Genomic DNA, 16,887 nt, shown 5'->3' with positions numbered 1-16,887 from the left:
GAGCTAAAGATGAGTACAGGCCTCAGGGTTTGGTTCACTTACTTAAGGAAAAACTGTGAGTGTGTTTGCCTACCCAGTTACAAAGTAATTCAGGAATGACAAACAATTAAAAATTTGTCAGCTTTTAAATAAACTTTGTATATATTAATATACATATATTTATAGGCTAAATAAGGCTTTTGTATTAAATAAAATCAACTGGTTATTAAGGCATATTTCTGGAGGATTAAGTCCAGCTGAATGTAACTGGTAACTAAAGGAAAAAATTAGTCCAACATTTGCAAAGCCCATGTAATTAGATTTGATTGAAAAAGTTTCACCGAAACAGTTTTCCACTGGAAAATGCCATTTTGACAAAATCAATTTTTTTGTGTGTGCAAAATCATTTTTAATTTGGATGAAATTTAATTTAAAAATTTTTGAAAAAAGGTTTTGAGTTTTTGGAACAAAGTTTATTTTTTTTATTTCAAAATGTACTTAATTCTTTTATATAGAAGTTTTTTAAAAATTAAAAAGAGTCAAAGTTGAAATAAAATGTTTTAAATGTATCCAAAAAAAATGTCAATGACTTGCAACAATTTTTTTAATTTCATTTTGCAAAATATTTCAGCTTTTTGTTCTGATATGGGACATTTTCCCCATCTTTTTGTGGAACAGAAAATTCATTGTCTGACCAGCTCTATGTATAATTCTTTATAAAGTACATCCTGAAGCCTTACTGACAGCAAAATGTTACCCCATAGAGCCACAGACAGATGTGGCCTGCAACAGGCCCCAGTTGTGGCAGGGAAGCCCTCACTTGCACTACACCATCCCTGAATGTACATATGGGGAGGGGATGGGCCTGGGGTAGGAGGGTATAAGGTGCACACACATTGAGTCCACTGCCAACCTCCAGGGATGTTAATATGACCTAGGTTGGAGCCTTTTTAAAAGGAGTGCAGTGTAGTGGGTGCCTCAGGTAGTCTTGTCACTACAGCTTGTAAATGAATCACACTGTCCGGGCAAAACCCACAGGGTGTACTAGAGCCTGTGAAGAGATACAGCATCTTCATGCAGATGACCCTGCACTTCCTGTGAACCCAGATCATCGCTACACAAAACTGGGATGGACTGGGATACGCTCAGTGAGAGGGTCCTTTTATGGGAAGTCAATGGAGGTTTGGCCCACGTAAAGACTGAGCAAAGACTCAACAGAGATTTCAGGATTTGTGCTTATGAGTTTTCATTTTCAAAGCAAATGCTTCTTTGCTCTTTTTGCTATGAAAGATGAATGCCAGTATCTTTGAACTCTTTACAGATCCTAGTAGGGCCCCCCAGAGGATTCAGGGGGCCTGGGGCAAAGCAATTTCGGGGGCCCCATCCATAAAAAAAAGTTGCAATACCATAGAATACTATATTCTCGTGGGGGCCCCTGTGGGGCCCGGGGCAAATTGCCCCACTTGCCCCGCCCCCCCGGGAGGCCCTGGATCCTACAGCAGCAAACCAGTGTGTGCCCCCCATTAGTAAAGGCTAAACAAATTTAGTAAGGAAATAGTGTTGGTTTCAAGCTGTTGACTGATTATTCTAAACTGTGAGTAAATTAGTTTAACAGCATGAAAAAATAAGTAGTGAGAATGCAGTGTTTTTCTTAATAAACCAACAAATCATAATAATATACTTATCTTTTTATCTTTTAAATGTAAGCCTATTTAGGTACCTCGATATAAAATGTCAGAAGGATTTGATTGGCATGTCAAGTAAAGGTATGGAAGTCAATGTTACCTTATGCTGGGGTGCAGGTATTATGATTATACATTCTTTCCAAAATGTTCTCTTGGAATCTTCACTGTGAAGCACTGAATGTTGCTTCTGATGAGTTAGGTGGAATATCACAAAGAACAGCAGCTGCTAACAGTTTTTAGACTGTTCCAGAAAATATCAAAGTGAATTTTGTAAAAATGGTTTATTGAGCTACTTTATTGCTAATTGGGCTTCTGTGTTAGATTCTTTAAGGTTTGAAATCTGTTTATGCTTCGGGCCTGATCTTGCATTCCTTACCTATCTAGAACTTCCCCTGCACAAATCAGGTACTTGTGCACACAGATTGTGTATTTGTATGTGTAATTAGATTCACCCACATTTGTGCACAGAAACTGAAACAGTTTGTCCCCTGGTGTGTGGAATAGACTGTGGCAATTTATCTCCTCCATTCAATTTATTTGGTTAGAAAAAGTTAATCAAGAAAATTCTCCATCACGACAGAGTATTTTATTCCAGGGCAGATTTGGGAATGAAGTAGAGGCAGCATTATAGGATCATACATTATGTAACTAACATTCAGCCAAATAAAAATCTCATTAAAAAACAATTATAAACATTCCATGCATTTTTTAACACTAATAAAATTTTTAAACCACAGCAGCTTGTTACAAACTGAAGTCACTGTATTTTACGGTAAGCTCAAATAAAGTTAAAACAACTTTTTTTCTTAATTCTTCCAGTCCTCCCATAACTGGAGGCTTACTTGCATCCATCCCACTAATCTGGATTTGCCCTAAGAGTTTGTCTACACTAGATGTGTTTACCTGATTGCCATTTAACGCAAGTAGTTAACACATTTTGAAAGGCTAGGGCAGACCGTCCCCAAATGTCTGTTCCAGATTACAAACATTTGTGTATTACCATATAAAGAGTATCTGCATCAATGTTCATCTGTTGTAAATCATTGTCAAGCCACTGAAATAAATGGAGTAACAATGATTTACACCAGCTGAGTACAGGGTCCTTTGGGTCTAAAACCCCCAATTCAAAAAACAAGCACATGCTTAACTTTAATCATGTGCTTAAATCACTCCCTATTTAACAAAGGACTTGAACATGTGCTTAATCATTGAAGTCAGTGGGACTTAAGCATGTGCTTAAGTGCTATGCTGAGCTGGGGCCCAAAATCAAGATTAGGAGCCTGATCCTGCAGGCCTTCCTCAGACAAAACTCCCACTGAAGTCATCTCTGCAGTACTGCAGCGAAAATAAATGTCTTTAGTACTCAGCTTAGACAGAACCAGTAATAATGCAAGTGGTTAAATAAGTTGTTTTGGGCTTTTTGTCTCCTTTCTTGCACAGTGGAATGAGCTTAGCCGATTTCCGCACTTTTGGTAGAGTGCTCACTGAACAATCCTATTAGAGGAACATAAATTGAATGGGCAGCCAGTCGTAAAAATAATTGTCCAACCTTTATCCTCTCCAGCTTATTTGTGAGAATTTGAAGTCAAAAGTCCCATTAATGCTAAGCATGAACTGATTTGCCTATAATTGAATTAATTTGATTTATGAAGTCATGTTTGAAGGCAAAATGTTGCTTAATTCAAACTTAGTATTTTGACCTCTGACTGTAGGGCAAGTGTGTTAAAAGACAATTAAAACATTGGACTCCACTTTGGAGATCCTTTATGACTGCATGACTACAACAGAGACTGCACCCCCTTTATAGCACCAGCACTGATACATCAGCATACTGTTTGCTATAGAGCAGTTTGGACTAGAGGTCTCGTCACAGGAATTCCTGAGTTCTAATTGCACAACTGACGCTGAGGCTTTGGGTAAGCCCTTTAACCTCTTTGTGCCTTGGCTTCTCCATGTATATAACGGGGATAAGTATCTCTCCTGTCCAACAACTGCCCCAGCTAATAGTCAGATGTTCATATTCAATGTGACTTAAACCACAGAAGTTTGTATCAGCATTTTACTGGCATAGAGAGGAAGCCATAATTAAAGATAGCTAAAAATACACCCACACCTATATAAATACCACAGAGAGCATTACTAGGCTGTCACTAACACTTAATGTTGGAAAATACTGCATGATTACCTGGATTTACAGCATGGTAGAAACTTGTTCTTTCTTTGGGTCCTGTTAAAAGAAACAATGTAAAAGGCTAATGAGAGAAAGTCCATCCCAGAGAGTGATGTGAGCTTAGCTCCAAGGACAGAGGTATAGTCGGTTAATGGTTTTGCATCCCCTAAAAGCTGCCATCTTATAAGACAGGAGAGGGCAAACTACGGTCCATGGGCCGGATCCGGCCCATCAGGGCTTTCACTCTGGCCCGCGAGTTTGCCATCCCCATGGCACAGCAGGGCTAAGACAGGCTCCCTGCCTGCCCTGGCCCCGCTCCTGGAAGCGGCCGGCACCACGTCCCTGCGGCCCCTGGGTGGGGGACGGGAACAGAGGACTCCGTGCGCTACCCTCGACTGCAGGCACCGTCCCCCGCAGCTCCCATTGGTCGGGAACGGGGAACCGTGGCCAATGGGAGCTTCGGGGGTGGTACCCGCAGGCGAGGGCAGCGCACAGCAGAGCCACCTGCCCCACCCACCCCGCCCTCAAGAGCCACTGCCAGACATGCTAGCTACTTCCGGGAGCGGCGCGGGGCCAGGGCAGACAGGGAGCCTGCCTTAGCCCCGCTGCACACCACTGCCACCCCGAAGCCACTCAAGGTAAGCGGCGCTGGGCCAGAGCCCGCACCCCAAACCCCTCCTGCACCCTGCACCCCAACCCATTGCCCTGAGATCCCTGCCGCACCCCTCCTGCACCCCAACCCCCTGCCCTGTGCCCCATCCCGCACTCCACACCCCTCTTACACCCCCAAACCCCTGCCCTGATCCCCTTCCTGCACACCGCACTCCCTCCCGCAGCCCAACCCCCTCTCCCAGCCTTACATTCATGGCCCTGCATACAATTTCCCCACCCAAGTGTGGGCCTTGGGCCAAAAAATTTGCTCACCCCTGTTTAATGGGAGCTGCGGGAAGTGGCACAGGCCACAGGGACATGCTGGCCACTGCTTCTCGCAGCTCCCATTGGCCAGGAATGGTGAACCCCTGCCACTGGGAGCTGCGGGCAGCCAGGCCTGTGGACGGTCAATGTAAACAAACTGTCTCACGGCCTGCCAGTTGATTACCCTGATGGGCCGCAGGTTGCCCACAACTGGCTTAGGGTGACCAGATAGCAAGTGTGAAAAAACAGGCCCCTTTTTTGTGTGGGGGGGGGTTAGTTGCATATATAAGACAAACCAGTCCCAATAATATCGGGACATCCCTTTCTAAGGGAGCTAGAAAGGACACAGGGAATTGTGAAGAGCAGTGGAGACAGATTTAGGTATTGCAGGGTAATGGAGTGCAGGGAGATATTGGGTGCAGGAGGGAGATGACGGGATTGGATGGCAGCTCCCCCAGCCTGGGGGAAGTGGAGTCCCCCCCGTGTGAACTGACTGCAAGTCATAGGATTTTGGTACCTGCAGGAGGAGCCATTGTGATGCTATGAGAAGCTCCTCTGATCCTGTGATTTTTCAGGGCTGGGCACACGGGCAGAGCTGTGTGCGAGAGCTGAGGAGACAGACGTGCCCTGCCACTGAGCCCTGCCTGCATGTATGGCCCTGGGGCAGTGGGAAGGGGAAGCGTCGATGGTGGATCCCAAATAGAGAAGTCCCAGTAAAGCAAGAGGCAGCGAAGTGTTGCTGCTGGGTGAAGACAGTAATAGGGATGCTGCCATCCATTTCCTATCTCAGGGGTGAGGAAAGGGTAAGTGGAATCTCCATCTGAGCAGCCAAGGGGAGGCAAGCATTGTTGTGTTCATTAAAGGTTGACTTTTGAATCTGAAATTATCCCACATACACTGTCAGAGGAATAGAGGGGAATTAAAAAGTCAACAGACAGGCTGAAACACATGATTTGCTTTTTTTTTAAAATCATATTTTGGGCCAATCATGATTTTGGAGGGTCTGACTCATGATTTTCTTTTCTCTTAAGGTTGGCAATACAGCATAAATGACCACACAAGGTGCAGAGCAACAGAGAATGTGGCTGCAATATCTCTCTCAAAGAGTTTATAATCTACAAAATGCCTAGAAAGGTATCACTTTTATTACACAAATGTAGGGTTACATATTTCTTCTGAAATAGATTGCAAGCTCCCTGGGCCAGGACTGTCTTTTTGTTCTGTTTGTACAGCACCTAGCACAATGGGCTCCTGGTCTATGATTGCGGTCCCTACATGCTACCACAATACAATAATTAAATCATCATAATAATATACTGTTCACTAACTTTTCCTTAAGTTGTTGTGAACAACGCCTTTAGTTATCCTTCATTATGTAAATGGCATAGGCTTATTTCAAGAGAGAAATAGAGTCCTAAGCAGAAATACAGAAACTACAAAGATTATTAATACAGACCCATAATGCTAACACAGAAATAAGTAAGGCCCTACTTAACTTGCGATATTGCAGATTCCGCAATATTAGGCTTCCACTGCAGTTTTGACAGCGGAAGTCCTGCCTTGTGTGGGGCTGAGAGCGGGAGCCGCTGTCAGCCCCAGATGGCTGCTCTCAGCCCCGTGTTCCCGCTGTCAGCCCCAGGTGGCCAACAGTGGAAAATCATGGAAAAGTAATAATGGACTTTATTACCACAAATAATAAGATCCATTCTTTTCTGCAATTTTGCATGGCTTGTCTGCAACTCAGCCACAATTTTTTGACAATCATCTCACAATTCAAGTAGGGCCTTAGAAATGAGTTATATCTAGAGAATTAATTCTTACAATTATTAACAGAAAATCCAGTAAATACTATAATACTTCTTAAATTTAGCTACTAAGTGAATGCAAAAAATCAGCATTTCCTGTTTGTTAGTCCCACATAAGACAGAGTCAGGAAAGCATCCCTATTTAGGAAAACACATACTTAATCTAAAGCCCATGCTCAGTTCTTACTGAAGTCAATGGGAGTTAAGCACATACTTAAGTGCTTTGCTGAACAGGGATGGTCTCGAGCACAGGTTTAAATGCTTTGCTGAATTGCGGTCTAGCTCCATGCTGTTCTAAACCTACTTGTATTTGTCTCAGTAAGTTATTCAGAATCAGGTACAGAGTAATTTATAATGAATAAAATATACATGACACCAGCGAAGTTTTGCTCTCAATTCCGGTTGAAAAGCAAATACGTATAACATGCCTGTCTCCTAATCCTCCAGTAAAACCTTTTCTTCTTTACATTGAACTCTACATCTAATTGGAGTGGGCCTCTTCCCAGTTGGCGACACACGTTTTTGGCTGCTCGGCAGATCTAATTAGCTTTAAGTCAGTTTATCTGCAAATCGGGCATTTTTTTGCTCCAGCCATCTCCCAGCATTTAATGAATTAGTGCTTATTAATTGCTGGAGGCCATTAGTAAAATTTGTGCTTTAATGTGTACATTTGAATTGATGGTCCCCTGACTCTGAAAACCCATTGTCTGTGAATCTGTGGGAAAAGAGATGCAGGGCCTTGAATGAAATTAAAAAAGCAGAGACAGCGAGGAAGAGAGAGAATTCAGACAAATCATGGAGTAGAGGTTCCATCCCTGAGCTGGCACTAAGGCCACTGAAGGATCTGAGCATCGGCAGCTTCCATTTCCCCACAAGGCTCTGGCAGTCCTGCCTCCCACAATTCATGTTCAGTGTCACTGGCTGTGAGGAATCAACAGGCCACTGTCAGACCTGGCCATGTTTCCTGCACCAGGTGCTTCTGTAGGGGTGCACTTAGCCTGCTGTTAAAGGTCCATGTAAAGAACTCCGCAGAGGAAGCCATTTGCAGTACAAAGGAGGTTTCATTGGTCATACCAACGCCAGGAACTATGCAACATATTCTAGACCGTGACCTCCTGGCACCTTGTCTATTAGCTATTTACATATATGCAGACATAGCACACTCATATAAAAACTAAAGAGGTTGCACTACCTGTGATGGAAAGATCCTCTGTGCTGAAGATATTCACGGGGAGTGGCCTTACACCTATGCTACGGATATTCTGTGCTAGCATAGCCAGTGCAACAATTAATCGGGCCCTGAGACCCTCACTTCGCACTGTTAAAAGTGATCACTTTAAAAAACAAACAGGGATCCCTTAAAAGCCAGTGTTAGGGCTTGTCAAAATTTGGAAAAGACGTGAAGTAAAGGATTGACGAGGTTGCTGTATTACATAAAGAACTTCTTCTATCAAGGCACCTACATGCCCATGCATGCACCAGACATTCCAGGTGTCCCTGCTTAGGAGGGATAACCCCGGGACACATTTGCCCAAGCAACCTTCTACAGACCTTCATTTTTACTGCTATCACTTTGTCCCTGAAGTTCTACTCATTCCGTAGCTTCTCTCAAAGGAAGAAAAACAAGTACAACATTGGCTTGGCCATCACAACTCTCAGCTTGAGCTGGTCAAACAATGTATGTGTAATGGCCATTATGAAAGCAGCCCTTTTGGGGGGTTTTAACCAAACCTTGATTTTCTCAGAATACATTCTTTATCCATAATCATTATCTGGATACTCTAGAGGTACAAAAGTGCCAAAGTCACTTAGGAGCCTAAGTCCCATTTTCAAAAATTAACAACAAACATTTTGCAAGGTTTAACATTTTGCTAAACCTTGTGCTTCAGGGCTCAAGCCAATCTCTGGTAGAGACCAGGATGAAATTTTGTGTGAGGAGTAGCTTATCCCACATCTGCCTACTGTAGCATTCTTTTGCCTTCCTCTGAAGCATTTCGTACTGGCCACTATTGGAGACGGGATACTGGATTAAACTGGATTGGGTCTGATCCAGACTGGCACTTCCTATGTTCCTATGAGTCTAAATCCAATTTTCAAAAACACCGAAGACACATAAGAGCCTAAATCTTCAGTGGGACCTAGACTCCGAAGTCACTTAGGTGCTTTGGGAAGTTTTACCTTTGATGAATAAACTTTCAAACTATAAACGATTCTCAAACTGTTTGCTTCAACTATTCATTCTCTGTATTGTGTGGTTGGTCACCTAAATTGCATGATGTGATTAGATGAAACATTTTAAAATAGTGAATAAGGCATTTCTAGTCTGTATTTTCAGACAAATAATTATTTATGAAGCCGTCAGGATTTTACAGAAAGGTCCAATGAATACCCCTTGGTTGGCCAGATAGGAATAAATAACAAATAATCCAACCCCATAAATAATAACTAACAAAACTCAGTGTTTTTATTCTGAAAAAATATTCTCCAAATCATTGAACTCTATTCTCAGCTCACTGTATTGAGCAGGGGGTTTTTTTTGTTTCCATTTATAGTGCATAGAAATATTATAATCTAAAAAAGGATATAAAGAGAAATTGAAGAAAAGAAGCAAGAGAGAGAACTGATGTTTGTTTAGAGGCCATTTCTACAATAATTTATCATGTTGCTTTTAGTCATACTCTGTTTCCCAGTGGATAATAAAATTGGTAAGTGCATCTGCAGTGGCTGAATGACACCCCCTATGTAGCACCACCGATTTGACATACTAAAAGATAACATTAGTTCAAGGAGCAGAGGAGGCTTCCTTCTGAGCTCTTAGCAACAGCGTCTGTCTCATCCTCTTTACAGCCTTTTGGGCTTTCATCTCCTAAAACATATTTTGCTTTCTGCATGTCAGCCAGTGTAAATGGGCATGGAGGCTTTCTTCACTCTGTTCCACAAAACTGGTCAGACGGCTGCTGGGTTAGGGATGCAAGGAGCCTGAATAGTAGGAATGGGAATCACTTAGGACTCACATCCAGAGGAATATGTCACCTCACCGCAGCTGTGGCCATATGACCGATGGCCTGACCCCAGCACCCCTTGAGGTCAGTGGCAAGAAGTCCCATTAACTTGAATGGAAGCAGGTTTGAGCCTTGAGTCAATCTAGTATGAGGTAAAAGTAGGGTGACCAGATAGAAAGTGTGAAAAATCGGGATGGGGTGAGGGGTAATAGGCGCCTATATAAGAAAAAGCCCCTAATATCGGGACTGTCCCTATGAAATTGGGACATCTGGTCATCCTAGCTAAAAGCAAGACGGCCTTTCACATCTGTGCCACTGACCACCACAGTACCTCGGAAGGAAGTCAGTGGGAATTTTGTCATTTACTTCACTGGGAAGAAAATCATGCCCAATGCTAGAGACCATTACTTGATACAGGATAAAAGCTTTCAGTTGATAGGTCAGATGCTACTTATTTTATTATACATCAGCTTTTCAACAGCATATATCTGTCATTCTTATTAAGATCTGCTTGAAAACTGTAACACAGTTCATTCCCTGAAATGTCTTTAGGACTCTCCCCTCCAGCATCCTGATCAAATCTTTGAAACAATTCCAGAGAATCCATCCCAGGTTTTACACTCATTCCAGTGCTTGCTGGTACCAGACTTGGGGAATTTAGTGTGGGTACCCAGGTAGTGTAAATATGATTGATAAAACTCAGATATATACAGGTGCTGGAACTAGGGGTGCTGCAGCATCACCTGGCTTTAAGTGGTTTCCATCGGATACAGCGTTTACAGTTTGGTTCAATGGCTCTCAGCACTCCCACTATACAAATTGTTCCAGCACCCCTGCAGCTATATACATCACTACTGAGTCTCAGTGCCTTTGACTTAAGGAGCTCCTGGTGCCCTAGACATAACAGCTCCTTGTATTCATTTTCTCCATAAAAATATGGCTTAAGTCAGTTAGACAATTTAAATTTTTGTATTATTATTATGTTTACTCATGACACCAGAGTCCTGGGATCTGCAGTTGGTGACTAGTGGTTTCCAGGTGGTGGTTTTAACCAATAACTCTCAAAATGGCTTGAGACCAACCTACCTGAGAGAATGCCTTTCCCCCTGTGCCATACTTAGTGTTGCCAACTCTTGCAATTTTATTGCAAATCTCAACAAGTTTCTTAAATGCCTAGGCATATGATTAGGTGAGAATTTTAGATTTAATTTTTTTTTTACAAAGATAAGTTTCCAGTCTTCATGGTTGGAGAGAAAAATCTGAGAATGTGAACCAATTGTACCCTAAAGGTTCAGAAAAGAGAAGGCAACACCTGGCATTGGCAATACGTGTTCTGCCACAGCTGAGATCAGCGGCAGCACTCAAGCTGGATCCCTCTTACTTTAGAAGAGGCTAGTGGTATAGCATTTTCCATGAAGGCCTCTCAGCTTTGGAGCTTATTCCCTCATCTCCCCTGAAATAGCCCTAGTTCACTGACCTTTAGGCCAAGCTGCAAAGCCTATTTACTCTGGCTTTGAAAGAGTGATGGGTTTAATGAGAGGTAATGTTTGGAAGTAGGGGAATTTGGTCAGGAAAGAGTTTTGATTTGTTGAAGGCTGCCAGTGGGCGATCTGCTGTTTAAGTTTGATTGTTTCTTCGTTATATCCAAGGCACATCAAGTAATGGATGGGTGCTCTTTATAAATACTTGGTTAGAAAATAATAAGGTAGTCAAATAAAATCATAGTTTCAGTGGTTTCCAATATGCAGTCAAAAACTTTCCTAACTAAAGTGTAAAAACCTCATTAATTCCTGAAACCAGAAATTTTTTCAATACTTAGGCCTAAGTAGAGCCTGATGTCTTTCCCTATACAGCAAAATACTTTAAATTTAAAAAGCTGTATTATTTAATGTTGAAAAGCCTTGGCTCTATATTCACTGTAATTACTTGGGAGAACAGCTTTGTCTGTGCTGTGAATGAGATAGCTGGTATGTTAGAATAAAATTGTAATGTTCCATTAACGCCCTATTGTGCCGGATGGGGACTCAGGGTGAAGATATTGCAGCATGTTCCTGCCTGAGTTAAATGAACAAAAATATATTTCTGGAGGTTTTGTGACAGTCTAAGAATCTTTAGCTTTCCCGTCACATGATTCTGGGTGGTTTCTGTGACTATGTAGGGTAGCTTTTGCATGGGATTATCAGACAATTCACAACAGCAAAGGTTGTTTTTTTGTATTAGTGGTTGCCTGGCATCCTTTTTACATGGGGCAAAATGCATGATCCGGCTCATAATAATGTTCAAATGTGACCCCAATGCAACACTGCCTCATCTTCTAAGTACAGGAGCTGCAGTGGAAGCCAGCAGCAAGAGCGGAAGTTGTGACCATTTTTCACAATTCCTCATTCAAATATTTTAGATCAGCACTATACACATACAAGTCAGATTACATATTAGGGCCATGTTCGCCCCTGCATGAAGGCAGCTTTGTACTGCCCTGGTTGCATAAAGCTGCCCTACAGCCAGGTTAGCCAGCTCCAGCACAGGGAGATCCTCAAAGGCTGTAGACCCATAGCAGCTCCAGAGCCACCTCAACTCTCGGCAGTTGGTCAGTGGGTATGGCCAGTGGAAAGGGGGAATGACCAGGGCTTCCCTTCACCTTGGCAATATCCAGTTGCTGTACCAGCCCCATCAGAGAACACTAACGAGTAAAACAGTTTGCAAGAATATTCATGGAAAGTGAATGTAAAGGGGGTTGAGCATTTACAAAGGAAATGGGAATTACAATTCAAATTATTATCAAAAGGAAGTAGTTTTGCACTGTTTGTCCAGTTCACGATAAATTCTCCATCTATGGTAAAGAAGATAAGTCTGCTTTTTGTAGTCAAAACATTTTTTTAATAATGGTTGTACATTATTTTCCATGTACACACCTAGATATCTGTATAATTTGTAAATTACTGTATATTGTAAACTGATGTTTGGAGAGCCTATTAATTGATATGGTCTGATCAACAAGAAACCAACATCTATAGCACAGACTACAAAAAAGAAAGGAGATACAAGAAAGCAGACAAACCCAAGATATCATCGTACAGATAATATCAGTGTTTGAAATCGTGGGAGGGATAGCTGGATTTCCCTCACCCTCTCCCCCAGCCTAGACACAGATTTGTCATTTTAATCGTTGCTTCAAAAATAATTCCAGAGCCTGTGATAAGGCAGCCGCTGCCTGGGTCCTGCCCCCCCAGTGTCAGGCTGTAGCACAAGTGTCCCTACCACAGTTCCCCACCCTGGCAAGCCATAAAAAAAGCAGTCTCTTTCACTGTCCAATTTTGGGCATAATTTATTCATGTACACATACCACAGTCTATAGAACCCTCATGGCAAAACTGTTCTCCCAATTCCCACAGTAAAATATAGCAAGGTACCATGATTTTCCATTCCCCTCCCCAGTGAGTCCACCAGCACTCAGTTGCCAGTTCCTTTCTGCCCTTGGTCCAGGGCCCCACTCTCCAACCATCCCCCTAGGAAAGACCAGTCTCATGACTCTTCTGCGCAAACACGGTCCAACAACTCAGCCCTTTTCAGACTCTTGGCACTAGCTCCCCAACTCAGGAGGCTGAGCAAGCTAGCCTCCCTACTGGTCTCCTAGCCCTCAGCCTGTTTCAGCCTCCCAGCTCTACCTCCCTGGCTCAAGAAGGTCAGCAGGCTACTCCCTCTGCTGGTCATCTAGCCCTCAGCCTCCCAGACTGGCTCTCCTGCTCAGGAAGGTCAGCGAACTTGCTCCTCGGCTGCTCTCCTACCTAATTCCTCTCTGTTTCCAGGTAGAGCCTGCAGAGCTTTCCAGTCTTTACAGCATCCCAGTCTCTCCCAGGTATCTGTCTGGTATTGAGCCTCCAATTCACCCCATCTGCTTACTGTCTTCTCTTTATATGACCCACGTGCCACTGCTTTCTCTTAAGCTAGCTGGGGAATCCGCTAACCAGCCACAGATGCAGTGGGCCTGCTCCCTCTTAAAGAGACAAGTCAGCTTGGACAAGGCCCCATCATCTCCAAACAGGGCCGGCTCTGGCTTTTTGGTCGCCCCAAGCAAAAAAAAAATAAAAAAAACGGGGCGGCCAGAACGGCAAAGCAAAAAAAACAAAAACAAAACAAAAAAAACCCTGCGGCGTGGCCGGAGCGCGGGTGCAGGGGGGCCGGGCGGGGGGGGGGGGGGCGGGCGGGAGGGAGAGAGAAGGGGGCGGCCAGGGCTACAGCAGGGGCGCTGCCACGCAGCCCCTCCCGCTGCACCGCCTCCTGCCGCCTGCCGCGAGGGCTCCGCTCTGGTCGGCGGGGAGGGAAGGAAGAGGACTGCCCTGCAGGGCGCTCTGGTTCTCCGCGCCGCCGCCCCCTACAGGGCGGCCGGAGCAGAACAAAAAAAAAAAAGCGTCCGTGCCGCCCTAGGATTGGGCAGAATGCCATCTTGAACAATCTGCTGCCCCAAGCACCAGCTTGCTCAGCTGGTGCCTGGAGCCGGCCCTGTCTCCAAAGACCCTGTTTTGTACTGGCTTTGATCACAAGTGTCCCTGCTTCCCTAGCCACAAAGCTCCATTAGAGTCATATCACCAGGGGTTCTGTGCCTGGCCCTGCTCACAGACTGCCTACTCCTATCCCAGCCCACAAAGTCCTGAGCATCCCCCAGGAATGACAAGTGACAGATAAACACCCTCAACTCCAAACTCCATCTTCTGCAACAACTGTTGGGATGTTCTACTCTTCACAAACACTCAGCCCCAAGTGAATCTCTGGATGTGGGAAAAGGGCTCTGAGGAGATGTGAGCACTGTAGGGAAGGTGGCTGTGCCCCTGTTCTCCATGGGATTGGGGAGATCTCACATTGCAGGTCCCCTCCACCCATAGATCTTTTAGATACCACAGTAACAGGCACTATAGATAAACCTAAAATGGCTAAGTAGATTAGATAGAATCTGGCCCATTGACTTCAATGTGGGTTTTGCTTGAGTAAAGACTGAGTGAAAACTGAACAAGGACCTGGGTAATGATTCAGAATCATAGAATCATAGAAGATTAGGGTTGGAAGACACCTCAGGAGGTCATCTAGTCCAACCCCTTGCTCAAAGCAGGACCAACACCAACTAAATCATCGCAGCCAGGGCTTTGTCAAGCCGGGCCTTAAAATCTCTAAGGACGGACCAATCAGCCTTCAACTAGCTGCTGAGTCAGCTATATGGCTCTCTGATTAACAGGCAAACATTTTTAAGAATCTTGAAACTAATAATAAAAGCACTTAGTGGATTTCCATACAGTTGCCATTATTCATTGTCAAAGCAAAGATTTTACATTTAATGCATTGATAAGTTATTTATTCAAGTAGGTTTCAATGCAATTATTTCATAACTGAACCAATTTCTCATGGAGTTTTTGAACAAGGCTCCATAAAAAAAAGGACATCCAATTACAAGATAACGAACATCTGAGAAGGGAAAAATAATCTACATTAGGCGCCTGAATGGAGCCAAAGTGACTCTTGAAGCAGATGAAATCCAGGACCTTAATTATGACCAATTTCAGCCAGCAGGTGGGGATGCTGTTTGTGGGGGGATGAAGGCTGTAAAAGAGACCAGAGAGAGTATCAAAGCATAGAGATCCCGAAGGGCAGGGCTAAGATAAGGTGGGAAAGTCAGAATGGCTAGGAAGCATTAGAGAGGCAGGGCAGAATAGTGGGAAAGGCTGACATTTGGTACCAAAGCTGAGTCAACTCTCCTTGATTTGTCTATTGCTTCCAAAACAACAGATCACCTCCTTCTCACCTCACTCTCCCTTTGTACCTCTCCCTCGATCCCCCTGTTCCTTCAGCATCACTTTTGGTTCCTTCTCTTTCATTCTCCCTGGGTACTCCCCAGCTTTCCATCCTTCTCCCACTCCTCTTCTCCCTCCGTCATCTCTGAGTGAACTAATCTCCCTCCCTCAAATCCCTTCTTAAAGTACTTCTTCTCCAGGGCATTTCCACCGACTCATCACCAACAAACAGTATCACTTGAAGTCTGAAGCTGTGACCTTCTTTTATCGCTATAGGTAGCACAGCAGGCACTGTAAATAATAAACACTACAACCCAGAGCTGAGACCAGCTCAACTTCTCCAACCTTCAGAGCTAGTTTATGAGGCTTATGAAACTTATGGACAAGGGAGGCCACCCTGACTCAAGGGAAGGGGAGGGGATTCCTGATTTTGTGACCTGGTCCTACACTTGATTTGTGAATGTGGGACCTGTAGTTGCCTCTGTGAATATGTTGAACAGTGCTCCAGGAGCTCTCATAGGAGTAGAGAGCTAGAATCTACAAGACAGGATTCAGGAGGCATAGCAGGATCTTATTTTTTCATAGTAAAATCTGTGCATAGGGGCACTGAATGCAAGTGTAGCCCTCAAAAAAAGAAGAGAAAAGCAGACAGCAAAACCATCACTTTGAAGTAAATGAAACTTGGCATATGACAATAACTGGAGGTCTGGGAGTGGCTTATCATTTATTAATGGCTTTCCTATGATAATTTCTGAACTGCCCCTAAGATACTGTGAATAAGATACATCCAGTGATGAACAAGTGTATTGCCCCAGGCCATGCTACTGTACGTCAGGAGAGTTCATTGATGAACATGAAATTTCTTCACAGGCAGCAGCACCTTTCAGAGATAGGACACTCCTAGAGACCAGCAGATGAATAGTCAGAACCACCAAATCTGTGCATTAAAGTGATATCAATGGTTTATTTTGTGAAGTATTTTCCCATGACTGTTGATTTGCTATTGAAAGCAACCTCTTCACTACTGCTCTGGTCACATACAGTATTTGCATTCCTTTAAACTGGTGATTTAGGCCATGCTTTGATGCATTAAAAGCTCCGAGAACTACATTTATAGACCCTGCCACCTATATTGTTACTGTAAATGTGTGTGTAAAAAACCTGCTTTTGTGCACACATGCTATGGCTACATGCACCTTCAGGATGGATGCACACAAATACCTACTTTATAGGAGCCACAGGGCACTTTTATTTGCAAGTGAAGTTGAGACAGCTACAGTTAATCATTTGGAGCTTGCAAATGTTCACATTCTGGTTTAATATATAGGAGATTCTTTTTAACAAAGCACATGCAAAGGTAGTTCCTGCATGGCAGAGATTCACCTGCAGTCCCACTGTTTTCTCAGACACGTGGTATTGGGGATATCACATAGACCATTTGGTTCCAGAAACATAGGACTATCATTTGAGCCAAAGGAAATCTGCCTTAGTTGGCAGCAGTGTTAAGAGATCTCTTAGCCTCTTTGTTGGCCCAGCCCCAGGGAGAGGGGA

The sequence above is a fragment of the Terrapene carolina genome, unplaced genomic scaffold (genome assembly GCF_002925995.2).
Source record: "Terrapene carolina triunguis isolate 2854851 unplaced genomic scaffold, T_m_triunguis-2.0 Scaffold88, whole genome shotgun sequence".
Lineage (NCBI taxonomy): Eukaryota > Metazoa > Chordata > Testudines > Emydidae > Terrapene > Terrapene triunguis.
This window is presented reverse-complemented; position numbering follows the sequence as displayed.